The sequence below is a fragment of the Panthera onca genome, chromosome B4, assembly GCF_046562875.1.
Source record: "Panthera onca isolate mPanOnc1 chromosome B4, mPanOnc1 haplotype 2, whole genome shotgun sequence".
Taxonomy (NCBI): domain Eukaryota; kingdom Metazoa; phylum Chordata; class Mammalia; order Carnivora; family Felidae; genus Panthera; species Panthera onca.
The window spans coordinates 60,804,887-60,818,635 of record NC_138345.1 but is presented as its reverse complement, the minus strand read 5'-3'; the positions used below and the strand labels follow the sequence as shown (position 1 = coordinate 60,818,635).

Below are 13,749 nucleotides of genomic sequence, written 5' to 3'. Positions count from 1 at the left end.
TTCATTAATCGTGAGTTTTAGTAGAACCCTTGTCAATGTGTAATACGAAACAATATACTGAAGAGTTGCCTCCTGGCTAGCGACAGGTAAAAGCTAAAAAGCATGTTATGTTTTCTTAGGAGGAATTTCTTTTTCTCTTCAGATGAAACAGTAAGAGATTCTAATTGCCCTGTTCCCAAAGCATTGGAAATTTTATTCTGTAACAACATTTTATAACATTATAACAACCAGTATGTTAGAAAGAATAAGCCTAACGCCAAGCTCACATATAATAATACAGTTAACCTTGGTTGTTTTGTGAGCTTGCACTAACAGAATTGACACTCTGTTTTACTCAATGCTTTCAAGAATCGCCTCGGGTAGATACTCTCCATTTTAAGGATGATAACAGCGTTGCCTTAGGTTAGACGACTGCCCAAGATCACCCAGCTGCTCACATAGCAGACTGGACTCAAAGCGGGCCTCACCTGCCCTCCCAAGCCTGAACTCCACGTACTACAGCTACAACTGTTGCAGTACAGCTTGCTTCAGAATCAACATCTTTTAGACAAAAGTATGTCTGTCTTGCTTTCAGCGAGTTCAGTGAAATCACAGGTGTGACACAATCCTATTTTGCTCCATTCTCTACCTCCTGTGAGGGCATCGTTTTACCAGCTTCTGCCCTTCAGGGCATCTCGTAAAGCTGACTATGGCCTTATATTCCACAAAACTCATGAAGTGTGCTCGCTCTCTCTCTCTCTCTCTCTCTCTCTCTCTCTCTCTCTCACACACACACACACACACACACACACACACACACACGCGGCCAACAGGCCCAGGTGTTTGCACAGTCCCATGAATGAGCAGCTGTTGCTTTAAAAGGAGGGTGGCAGAGGAGGGCGAGGGAGCGCTGGCTGGCAGGCGGGTGTGTAAACGTATACAGAGAGCCACTTTCTGTAAGAAGGCTAAAACATATTTAAAATGGGACCACCTCAGAGATGAAATCTTTCCCCTCCTGCTACCTCTCAACCTGCTCCAAAACTCCAATATTCAGTTTTTCCAAGCCTCCCTCTCCCTCCCCCCACCTCCCTGGAGAATGCTGATTTTCTATGTGAACACTTGGCACGTCCCAGAGCCCTTCTACTCCCTCAGTCGGCAGTCAGGGATAATGTCAGCAGTTAATGATTTCCTCGGCTAACAGATGAGTGTGCCCACGCCGCGTGCTCGGCCTGGCGCTGCCCACGCGGGGCGAACAAGGAGTGTGCCGTCATGGTTGTTTTTCAACGGGTTTTCATCTCTAAGTTGGCTTTTGGTTACTCGTTTTATTTTTAAATTGCATGGAAAAGAGAAAAGAAAACATTTCCGTGGAGATCCACGTGACTTAGGGAAGAAGCGGCAGCCATTCGTCACGGGAGGGCGCTGTGCAGTGGATGCCCCGGGGCCTGGCTGGAGTTTCCGCTTCTTTCCCTTCGGAAATGAGCTGGGGGCAAAGGTGAAGATAATGTGCCAGCTCCTGGCTTGTTGGCTTGACTTGGTTGTGTAGCGCAGCCTCTTCTATTCTCCCCATGTCTCCCTCGGAAAGTCTGAAACCCCCCACCTTTTGGAGACAATTACATATTCTTCCATTTTCAGAGCTCTCAAGCTAATTGTGAAGAAGAATCCTGCCGTGCTCCAAGCTGTCTTTCCATTTCACACCGAGGGAGTCTTTTAAAGAGATGTACAACTAAGTATTTATTATTGCCCAAAGGAATTGGGCCCTGAGACACAAGTCTCAGGGTAATGGCTGCACATACTTTATTGATGTACTAAATGGGGGAAAAGCTATTTTTACACCTTTTACTGTATGCTAGACTGTTAGACCATGTCCCTCCAATTGGCTATAGTGCTCAATACAGTTCTCCTTGTCCCATGTTTTCCAAGAATCACATAGATTCATATGCCCAAGCAATAAAGGCCACTCCATGAACCTAAAGGTAGATTAAATTCTTTTTTTTTTTTTTTTTAACATTTATTCATTTTTTGAGAGACAGAGACAGAGAGCAAGTCGGAGAGGGGCAGAGAGAGAGGGAGGCACAGAATCTGAAGCAGGCTCCAGGCTCTGAGCTGTCAGCACAGAGCCCTATGCGGGCCAACCTCACGAACTGTGAGATCATGACCTGAGCGGAAGTCAGATGCTTAACCCACTGAGCCACCCAGGTGCCCCAAGACAGATAAATTCTGTCTGCTCCTGTGGATGACTAGTATGCTGGTTGTCTGATTCTGTCCTGATATCACCATCTCCTATGGTGTCACAATCAAGAAGCAATTAACTTGAAAAGTAAATGCCAAGAAGAGTATGTTAAACGATTTGACTCTTGGGCTTGCAATTCATATACTACTTGGTCTTTCTGGATGCCATGCTGAATCTACAATTCAATACAATCTACAATCCAATATCTTTTCTTATTCCATATATGTTTTTAGCCATTATTTGCTGTTGAATTTATGTCTTTCTTTGAGAATCGGTCCAGCAGCAGCCTACTGACCAGTAAATACATATCTTGTTAGCTGGGAGTAACTGAGCCATCTGGAAACATCTTATTCATTGGGTGTGGAAGTTGCATTTCTTGTATTCAACATAGACTATACCTTAATGCAAATCCCAGACAGTGTCTATCATCTTTTACTGTAGTTATAATGGTAATAATAATAATAATTCCTCATGCTTGCTTAGTATTACATAGCCAACTACCACAGAAATAATATCTTATAGAACCAGAGTCTACCTTGGGTAATCCATAATAAAAATTCAAACTTCCAATGTTTTAAGTAAAGTCAATGAATTTTGTAGTAATAAAAGTACAGGGCTTTTCTACTAGCTGAGAGCTAACAGTTTCAGAAATGGTTCTAGGTTACATAAAGATAGGAATACTTTTCTATTATTCTAGAGGAAGTCCACACAGCAGGTACCCTATTTAACATTCATTGCCCACCCTTAATAAACATTTCTCATGTGTTAGGCACACAGGACACAGAGACAACTGAGGCATAGTCTCTATTTCAAAGAGCCAATAGATTACCTATTGCAATTCAAGTTAGGTAAGCTTTCTGTTGGTACCACCTGGTATTAGAAATATTTCTCCTTCAAATACTGCATCCCTTGTTTCATGAACACATGTTGTTTGTCTTCCCAGTGTAGGGAAAATATTTGTGTTTCCAGTTGAAAACTATGTAACTAGATTCTAGAGGAAACTCCTCCAGGTTATCAGATTCTGATTCTGTGGCAAGTTATTTTATAATTCTGTGAATTGTAGGTAACTGACAGTAATGTAAAATAATTCTTGTCTATGATTTTGTCCTGTCTGGTAGAGATTCAACTGACTTCTTTCCCCACTCTTAGAAAAAAAGTTTTGCTTCCATTTGCACATTCGTTTCAATCTTTTTTTGAACACGTCATAACATGTTCATTGACTACTGCATAGAATAAATCCTTAACATGTGTTCTTTTATGTATATATTAGACTTATAATTTTTTAAATCATCTTGTATCTTCCTCTTCAGGGATCCACCCTGTCTTCGTTCTATGTGTTTTGGTGGGACAGGAGGATTAACACAACCTTCCAATACACAGAGTTGGCAAATGACCCAAACTTGGTCAGAGAACTCCATTATCCCTGACCATAGTGATTGCTTTAGGGATGGGCACATGCTCAAAATTGAGTTCTCCCCGAACATCTCTGCTGGGAATTATGGGAATAATGTTCTTGCTTCCTTTGCAGTCTTAGGTTGTGAGAAAAATGTCTACATTTTTCTCATATTCATCATTGCCCCAACTGCATGAAGGAAGCTATCCAGTATAGGAGGGAAAGAAGCCAACTTATAAAGAAAAGCAGAAAAAAAAAAAAAGAGAGATGAAAAAAGATAACCCCAAAACCACGGTTTGTGCCTTGGATCCACCTATTCCTAAAGTTTTTAGTTAGATGGCAAGGAGCCGGGGGAGGAGGAGCAATCTTATTTTTCTTAAACTAGTTTGGTTAGGTTCTGTCACTTGGATTTAAAAGCTTCTCAAAAACAAGTCTGACTTCTGATTTTTCCTGATTTTCCCCTCTTCTCCAATAGCAATCTGTCTACTTCAGAAAATGTCTGTGAGCAGCTAAACTTATTTGAGCAGCTAAGATCACTTTAAGATCACAGAGATAAGTGAGATAAAGAAGTAACGCACTATTCATTTATATTAAGACAGGTTTAAAGCAGAACGCAATCTTCTCTGGGGTTTCTTGTTACCACACACCTTTCAGGGCTGCAATAATTTCCTCTGGCAATTGACCCCTGAGTTTATAGTTCTTTTCTATCATCCCAGACAAACTATTACATCTTTAAGCACTGTCCACCCCTTTCTCCAGCCTAGCAATATGAGGTGTGTGTGTGTGCATTAATCTGAGTTCTCTAAAGAAGCAGAACCCATAGGATATATACAGGCCTTTGATGTCAAACTGGAACTTACACCGTCAGTTCTTTTAGATCTCTAGCTTGCCAACTACAAATCCTGGACTTAGCCTCCATGATCCCATGACCCCATTTCTTATGGTAAATCAATCTCTCTTTCTTTAAGAGATTTTTTTCTCCTCTTGCATAGTCTTGCCTCCTTTGTCATAGATTAATTGATCTATATGTATATGTAGACTTATGTCATAAATTTATGTATATTATATATAGGTTATATAGGTTTATATATATAGAAAGAGACAGAGAAAGAGTTTCAAATGTAAACCTCATCCAAAAATGCTTGCATACATTTAGAAATAATGTTTAACTTCATGATAAAAACTCTCAACAAAGTGTGTTTAGAGGAAACATACCACAACAAAATGAAGGCCATATATGAAAACTCACAGCTAACATCATACTCAGTTGTGAAAAAGTAAAAAGCTTTTCTTCTAAAATCAGGAACAAAAGTGCCCACTCTTGCCACCTTTATTTAACATAGAGCTAGAAGTCCTACCTGTAGCAACCAGACAAGAAAAAGAACTAAGAGGCATCCAAATTAGTGAGAAAGAGGTAAAACTGTCACTAATTTGCAGATGACATGATATTACATATAACAATTCTAAAGACTCCAAAATTACTAGAACTAATAAATGAATTCTGTAAAGTTGCAGAATACAAAATAAATATATAGAAATATATCGTGTTTCTATACACTAATAATGAGGTAGCAGAGAAACTATGAAACAATCCCTTTTACAATTGCATTAAAAAGAATAAAATACCTAATAGTTAATTTAACACAAGGAGGTGAAAGACCTGTACTCTGAAAATTGGAAGACAATGATAAAAGAAATTCAAAATGACACAAATGGAAAAAAAAATACTTGTGAATTGGAAGAATCAATATTGTTAAAATGTCCATAATACCCAAAGCAAGCTACAGATTCAATGCAATCTCTATCAAAATACCAATAGTATTTTTCACAGAACTATAACAAATAATCCTAAAATTTGTATGGAACCACAAAAGACCTCAAATAGTCAAAGTAATCTTGAGAAAGAAAAATAAAGCTTGGAGGTATCACAATCCCAATTTCAAGATATACTAAAAAGCTATAGTAATCCAAACAGTATGGTACTGGCACAAAAATAGACTTGTATATCAATGGAATAGAATAGAGAGCCCAGAAATAAACCCATACTTAGGCAGTCAATCTATGACAAGGAGGCAAGAATATGCAAGAGAGAAAAACAATCTCTTCAGTAAATGGTGATGGGAAAACTGAATAGACAAATGCAAAAGAATGAAATTGGACCACTTTCTTACATCATACACAAAAATAAACTCAAAATGGATTAAAGACCTAAAGGTAAGACCTGAAACCATAAAATTTGTAGAAAAAACATCTTTGACACTGGCCTTAGTGACATTTTTCTACATATGTCTTCTCAGGTAAGGGGGAGAGAAAAGCAAAAATAAACTATTGGGACTACACCAAAATAAAAGCTTTTGCCTACCAATGAAAATTATCAACAAAATAAAAAGGTAACCTATAAATTTGCAAATAGTATATTTGATAATTAAAAGCTAAGATCCAAAATATATAAAGAACTCTTACAATTCAACACCAAAAAAAAAAGTTATCTGATTAAAAATGGGCAGAGGAACTGAATAGACATTTTTTCCAAAAAAGACATACAGATGGCCAACAGACATATGAAAAGATTCTCAATATCACTAATCATCATGGAGATGCAAATTAAAACCACAATGAGATATTACCTTGTTTGTACCTGTCAGAATGGCTAGCATCAAAAACACAAAACATAAGTATTGCCAAGGATGTGGAGAGAAAGGAAAACTTGTGCACTGCTATAGGAATGTAAATTGGTGCAGCCATTGTGGAAAATAATATGGAGGTTTCTCAAAACAAGTAACTCCACTACCATTTACCCAAAGGAAATGAAAACACTAATTCCAAAAGATCTATGTACCCTTATGTTTATTACAGTATTATTTACAACAGCCAAGATATGGAAGCCACTTAAGTACCTATCAATAGATGAATGGATAAATGGCATATATAAATACAATGAAATATCATCTACCCATAAAAAAGAATAAAATCTTTCCATTCATGACAACGTGGATGGATCAAAGGGTATTATGCTAAATGAAATAAGTCAAACAGAGAAAGACAAATACCATATGATTTCATTTATATGGAGACTCTAAAAAATAAAACCAATGAGCAAACGAACAAACCAAATACAGACTTATAAATACATACAGAAAACAAACCGATGGTTACCAGAGGGTTTCCAGTGGGGGGTATAGGCAAAATAAGTGAAGGGGATTAAGAATTACAAACTCTCAATTATAAAATAAATAAGTCACAGGGATGAAAAGTATAACATAGGAAATATAGTCAATAATATTATAATGATTCTGAGTGGTTCCAGATGGTAACTACACTAAAAAAAGAAAGAGGAGGAAGCAGTGGACGAGGAGAAATATTTAACCAATATCTTGGCACCCTGTAGCCCAGTCAAGTTGACACAGAAAATTAACCATCACAGGGCTGCCTGAGTGGTTCAGTTGGTTAAGCAACCAACTCTTGATTTCAGCTCAGGTCATGATCTCACAGTTTGTGAGATCAAACCCCACATCCTGCTCTGCACTGACATAATGGACCCTGCTTGGGATTCTCTCTCTCCCTCTCTCTTTGTCCCTCCCCTGCTCACACTTGCTCAAAATAAATAAATGAACTTTAAGAAAAAAAAAATTAACGATCACAGTGCCCTGTTCACATGCTCCTATAGCACACTACAGAATGGAATTGAGACCAAGAAAAGTGAGCCAACAATGAGTGTCTCTTCCAATCAGTACATATTTTAAATATTAAATAGAAGAGAAGCCATACGCTATGTGGGGGAAGAGTGGGAAAACCTCCTGAGGTAGCCAACAATTAGCTTCTCTTGTGTTGCCTGTGAACAGTTCCCCTGTGTCAATTTCCATTCCCAGTTTAGCAAAACGAAAGCCCCATAGATAAGCAGCCTCACCTCCTTAGAATGCAATTTAGTGATCCGTTATTATTATTCAAGCTTTGTTCTGTGGTATCTCACTTACCCCACTTCAAGATGCTTATCAAAATAGTCCTTCAATCACATTCACACTCCCGAGTTTTAAAAACACAACTTGCTCCATTCTGTACATGTTCAGTAATGTTTAACACCCTGCACAGCTACCTACCTCTTCAGTCCAGCTCTGGCTCTCTGTGTTCCTACAGACATTCCTCTCACACTATGTTGTAATTGCCCACCTTACATCTCTATATCCTGATAGACTGGAAACTCATGAGAACTAGCACCACTACTGTATGGCATAGCCTGGCCAGGATCAGGTGTTCAGTAAGAATTTGTCCAAAGGGTATGAATGTGTTACTTCTAGATTTTAAGCTCCCTAAAGGCAAGGATCTTATCTACCTCACCTCTTTCACTGTAGATTTGTCAGAGCAGTGCCTGACACACAGAAATGTGTGTGTGTGTGTGTGTGTGTGTGTGTGTGTGTGTGTGTGTGTTATTATTCCTCTTGACTTTCCCACAGGAAATCTCTAACAAAGCACCCTCCTGACTGTGGGCACTTACCTTATTACTTGGGTTTTATAAACTGAATGGCCCACTCCCATTGGCACAACCATTCATTATTCAACAAATACAGTTTCCTTATTTTCAAATAGACTAATAACTATTTCCTGATACATTAATGCTCATAGGTTACAATTTCTAAAGTCATTTCTTTTCTCTTTTTGTTTTTCTTGTTCATCACTTTGACCATATCCTCTAATGAACTGTAGCCTTACATTGATTTCCTATTACACTTTGAGCCAAAACACAAATTTCCGAGTATTTCTTTCAAAGGCTCCTCCCAGCTGGACCCACCCATTCTAAACTGTTTTCATCTCCTACTCTAACCTAGCCTTCACCTTCCAGACCAACTAAATTTATTGTCATGTGGCTCCTTCCACTGGTTCTTCCTCTGCTGGCCGTGAGCCTTTGCTCAATTTTTTTCCATATCTATGGAACAGCAACCAAACCGCAAGTTTCTCCTCTTTAAATCACAGCTCAAGGACCAACTGCTCCAAGAAGCTTTTTCCCCACCCATCTTCCAATCCATCAGATCATCACTGACCCTGACTTCTACCACAATATAACCTTGAAATGGTTGAATTTATAAGTATGGCGTGGCTGTAATCCAACTTCTGGCTTACGTCAATACTAATGGCCTAATCTCACTATTAATCAATGTTAGATTTAGACAGAACCAAAAGAAATGTTTAATAGTCATTAAATCAGCACTGTAAAATTTACCATTTTGGGGTCAATACAGTTAGGTGTACTTCATTTGAGTTTAATGAATTTATTCCTGCCTTGTTGCACAGGAATTTGAGATTCCAATAACACATGGTATACAATGACAATTAAAAGCAATATCAAGATCAGGGAAAATGTGGATAGAATAAAATATCAAAATTATGGAGAGAACTGAAATGTAAATAATCAGGCCATGGACTCCTTCATGGTTATTAAGGTTGAGCTGCTCATTTAGCTCTGATCTTCGCACTGAGATGATTAATCATTAAGCCCTATTTTTTTACTGAATATTTGAAATTAATCCATCTTCTTTGAGTGATGTGAAAATAATCAGGTCACTAGTACTTTTCGGGGTTGATAACTGTAGCATAAATTAGCATCTCTAAAAATGTTTTGCATGAAACATAGTCCCAAATGACATGGCATACAAAAGGGGTCCTGTGTTCAGTTTGGGAAGCTTTGAGTAATTCTGCAAAAAAAAAAAAAATAATAATAATAATAATCCTATTTTATTTTGTTAAAATCCAGTACTTCCCAAATGAATTAGAACCCAGTTTCCCGAACTTTTCCTCACATAATACCTTTTCCCACACAACACCCTGCAGAAATAGTTTCCGGTGGCTCACTTGGAAAAAGCTGGTATAGGACAACATCAGAGAAATCAGAACCACAACATCCTAAGATGCTTCAGCTGTATTTGTAATGTTTAGGTTCTTAAGCTGGGTGGTGGCTGTACAGGTATTCATTATATAATTGTACATTCTTTTTGATGTGCTTGATAGACTTCCTAATTGCAAAAACATAAAAAAAAAAATTCCCCTCATGAAACTCTAGGTTCCAGCAGCTTCCCCAAGGCAGTGCAGAGCAAAAGGGCACTAAGTTCACCTGTGGATTGGTCTTCACTGCATGCCTCCATCGTTATTTGGAACAACAATAAATCAACAGTAATAATACCAACAGATACTTAGTGAGTACTAACTATGTGCCGATCATTCTTTCAGGGCTTTATTCCTATTAATTCATTTAATCCTTATGACACCCCTCTGCATCAGTGCTATTTTCACATTTTACACACGAGGAAATCGAACCATAAAGTGGTTGCTGTAGGGAAGGGGCAGAGCCGGGATGCAAGTCACAGCAGCCTGGCTCCTGAATCCACACATTTTACCAGTGCCCTTATACTCTACAAATCCTATTTTATCCAGGGTGGTTAAGGGAGACTTCCCCCATCCGGAGACACTTGAGCAAAGGCCTGAAGGAAAGAATGGAGAGAGAAGTGTGTGGGTGTCTGGAGGAACAGCATTCCAGGCAGAGGGAACGCCAATTGTCTATGAGGCAGGTATGTTTGGTGAGTTTGAACAACTCTATAACAATATACGACACCACACAATCAGAGACCTACCGACCTCCCCAAACATGTTCATTTATCCATTATGTTTAGTTTCCTCAACATGCCCTTTAATCTCTCACCTCTACAATTTTTCTCCTCTAGAACTACTCCTTCTCTCCTAGTCCCCATGCCCCTACCTGTATCAAGCTAACATCTTAGGGTCTTGCCTTATGTTACAACTTCTATTACAACTTCTTTAGCTTCCCCACAATTGGACTGTTTCCTGTATATCTCATACCTCAGTGTTTTTCCTAGCTAACATTTATTAGGTACTCCCCATGAGCCAGGGTTATGCTAAGAACTTGGCTGACATTATATCACATAAATCTTGTAACAACCCAAATGAAATGGGTTTTCTTGGAGTCCCCATTTTATGGATGAGGAACCTGAAGCTTACAAAGATGAAGCAATGCACCCAAGGTTACACAGTGGGAACACGGATCCAGATAATGCCAAAACCTTTGCTCTAAGCATTCTGCTATAATGCCTATCTAGCACTTATCACACTGCAGGTTCATATAGCTGTCACCACCAAGCTCCTTGAGGCAAAGATTATATCATGTTCTTTAGTGTGTGGAAGGGTTTTTACTACATAATAAGTTAAATACACATGTGTTGACTACATAAGTAGAATACAACAGCTCTCTTCATAAGTAGTGCATTCTTGACTTCAGAAGCACAGAGTCTAGGTCAGCATACTGGAATCTGAGACTTAATTCTGATGTTTAGCAGAGGCACCACCAGGCATTCTTTCTTTGGTCAAACCGTACCATGTATATTTCAAATTCTGCATTTTTGCCCACATTTTTGTCCACTCTATGGATATCCTGACCACCTTCCCCTGTTTCTCAGGGTTTAGCAGAGGTGCCAACTTTTCCATCCATCAAGCCTACTCTGACCAAGTTGAGCCTTGGTCAGAGTCTCAGTTTGTGACAGTCCATGACAATGTCTCCAACAATCCAGAACTTTGCCAACATACTACCTTCTGGAACATTCTGTAGATGACTTCTTTACTCCTCACTCTGAGCTGTTCTCTGCATCCTTCTGATTTCTGTACTTAATTTATACCATACATATTTTTACTTCTGGTACATCACATCATAAAAGATTCTTCCTTTGTTCTGCTTCCCCAGTTAAACAACATGGTGAGCAACAATGAATGCTTTAAGAAACCTTAAATGGCATTTAGAAGGCTTGTTTATTAAAATGAATTCTATTTTAACCAAAAATTGCTTAATTCAAGGGTTTTTAAAGCTTTACTTAAAAGGCACTGATGTATAAGAAGTCTTTTAAAATATTTTGAAGCATGAATAAACATTATATAATATTTAAATTATTATATTCTTTTAATTAAAATTTTATAACAGGTCTTACTCTGGGTCATTTTCTTGTTTCTATTCTCAGCACTGTACAGGATCAGTATCTAAGGAAGAACAGACTCTGACATACATATGTGATTGTAATTTCTTCAAAATAACAACTAAATAAAAGTTACCAGAGTCAATCATTCAACACAGACATATGGAGTTTTAAAGAAATCATACCACTGATCTGGTAGAAGATTTTTGAGAAATGGTGCTTTCATAATTATAGACCTATTTCATTAGCAGAGATTCTCTTTATTTGTAACAATGTTTGCTAAGATTGCTTGAGCATTTTTCACAAACCAGGCACTTTAAGTTTCTTATATGCATAATTTTACTTAATCCTTCAAAATCCCTACAGGTCAGTAGGGTTTTTATCCCATTTTGCAGATGAGGACCACTAGACTCATTTGCCCAAGCAACATGTAGACCTAGAAAGGTCATAGTCAGAATTGGAGGACCATTTGAGTCCAAATCCTCTGTTTTTAATAAAATGTGGATTCATTCATAAGTTGAGACATCCTTTGGGAACGTAAAAAGTAGAAAAGTTTGCCGCATGGTTTTTACAAATGATAAACAGGGAAGGGAAGGGAAGGGAAGGGAAGGGAAGGGAAGGGAAGGGAAGGGAAGGGAAGGGAAGGGAGGGAAGGGAAAGAAGGGTAGGGAAATGAAGAGGAGGGGAGGGGAGGAGAGGGAAGGGAAAGATCTCAGACGCATAAGGTAAGTTTTTGAAATATCTTACATTGATTTGATATATACGGTCTATTTTTCTTCTGAAAAAAATTAACATTTCCCATTCATTGCAAAGTACTTTTATGAGATAAAATTCTTATTTATGCCATATTTAAACTTTATTATTTATCAAGTACCACAGATTTTCTTATGTTAAAATACATCTTTTTGAATCTCAAAATATACTATTTTTGGTCCCTGAGGATTATCTGATTATACACTTTATGAAGTTTCTTATTGCAAGATGACAAGCTGGCAAATAAAACAATGAATTTGCCAATTTAAAAAATTTAGCCCTGATATATCAAAAAATCATTACTTTTATAAAACTCTGGTGTCTTTTAATTATTAAATATTGACATTTAAAAAACCTAGCCAACAGAATTTCTTACTGTGAATTATGCCATGTTAATATAAAATTTCCAGATTAAAAAAATTTTTTTTTCCAATTTAAGCCACATAAAAGAAAGCTGGAAGGGATTTAAAGAGCTCACAAGGTTGATCCTCCAACCACTTGCAGTCAAGACTAGTATATAGAGACATACTTTCAGGTTATTTACGAGAATAATTTCAGCCGTATTCCTAGATTGTGCTGTGATTATTTGACATAAAACAAAATGTAATTGGCATAATCTTAATTTCTGTTGACAGCTTGGAAGTTACCACTAGGTGGCAGCACAGGAGATAGCCAGGCCTCGAACTGAACTTTGATTGGCATGACTCAAGGGTAAACCAAGCCAGAGAAAGGTAGGGAAGGGGATTAAATAAGTCTCTCCTTCTGTTATAAATTTCAAATAGTGTGGCTTTGCTGGCTACTCCCTTTATGGGTTAGAGAATGCAAGAACAAGAATTTTCTTTTAATTAAGGAAAATAGACACCCATAAGCTTATTCCCTTTAGTTTTTTCCTTCATATGCATGTTTTTGCATAGTTGTAGTAAAAAAATTTTTATTTAGCTAATCCATTTTCCACACTGTAGTCAGACCCATATCTCAAAATGTAAACGGAAGGGCGCCTGGATGGCTCAGTCTGTTGAGGGTCTGACTTTGGCTCAGGTCATGATCTCCCAGTTTGTGGGTTCGAGTGCTCCGCCAGGCTCTGTGCTGACAGCTCAGAGCCTGGAGCCTGCTTCGGATTCTGTGTCTCCCTCTCTCTCTGCCCCTCCCACACCTGTGCTCTATCTCTCTCTCTCAAAAATAAATAAATATAAAAAAAAATTTTTTTTAATGTAAACAGAATCATTCTATATCCTATATCCCGGTTTTAAAATTTTCAATGGCTTCTCCTTGCTCCTTCCAAATGGCCCTGTATGGACCATCAGGCCTTTACCCCTCCAAACTCCTCTCCCCCAAAGCTGCAGCACCCAGTACAGTGAAAAGCACTCAATTTATATTATTTTACAAAATAAAAAAATTTATTATACAAACTTTGTATATTTACAAAT

At 38.0% G+C, this 13,749-nt stretch overlaps 1 long non-coding RNA gene across 1 annotated transcript in view; it reads left to right on the top strand.

Moving 5' to 3' along the window:
- The first annotated feature begins 11,238 nt into the window (after positions 1-11,238).
- Positions 11,239-13,749, top strand: part of LOC132660355 (uncharacterized) — a 12,916-nt gene continuing 10,405 nt past the window's right edge. Inside the window, exons 1-2 of the long non-coding RNA XR_009601733.2 lie at positions 11,239-11,355; positions 12,958-13,053. This is a non-coding gene — a long non-coding RNA (uncharacterized LOC132660355). The remainder of the gene's footprint in view (positions 11,356-12,957; positions 13,054-13,749) is intronic.